Below are 646 nucleotides of genomic sequence, written 5' to 3'. Positions count from 1 at the left end.
TGGGCTCAGCTCCCTGGTCTATGACATGGCATCCACTACCCCAGCGTGGGGGTGCTGGTGAACCCTGGTCCTGTGCAATGTAAGCCCTATATAAATGTCAGTTATTACTATTATTTCCCATCACCCTCCTTCCTGTGGCTCCCCCAAAGCCTCGGAGGAACCTCCATATCTCTGATTCATCGAGCCTCCTTGAGAGAACGGCCATAATAGTACATCCTGGTTCTCTACCTCGCAAGGCGGTTTTAAAGCAAGTTACATCAGCAGTAGAAGAACGGGAGCTGGGTTAGCGGGGGCTTCGGAGCTCGGTGGCCCTCCGGCCCCATGGCTCGCCGCCCTAATCGCCAGGACAGGGCAGTGGGGCTGTGGCGGGAAGACGCAGGCCTGTTTGGGATTTGGAGCTTCTCAAATGCTCTGGGGTTGGTCAGTGAGCTTGGCTCAGGCCCCTTCCACTTGCTCATCCCCTCTAACTCAGCTCAGAAAGAATGGAGTCTGGAGTGGTGTCCCTTCCCCTCCCTTCCCCCCTCCCCCCCTTCTTTTCCCCTCCCTCCTCCCTTCTTCCCCCCCTCCCCCTCCCTTCTTTTCCCCTTCCTCCTCCCTTCTCCCCCTCCCCCTCCCTTCTTTTCCCCTCCCTTCCCCCACTTTTTTC

The sequence above is a fragment of the Antechinus flavipes genome, chromosome X, assembly GCF_016432865.1.
Source record: "Antechinus flavipes isolate AdamAnt ecotype Samford, QLD, Australia chromosome X, AdamAnt_v2, whole genome shotgun sequence".
NCBI classification, from domain to species: Eukaryota; Metazoa; Chordata; class Mammalia; order Dasyuromorphia; family Dasyuridae; genus Antechinus; species Antechinus flavipes.
Note: the sequence above shows the minus strand (reverse complement) of the source record.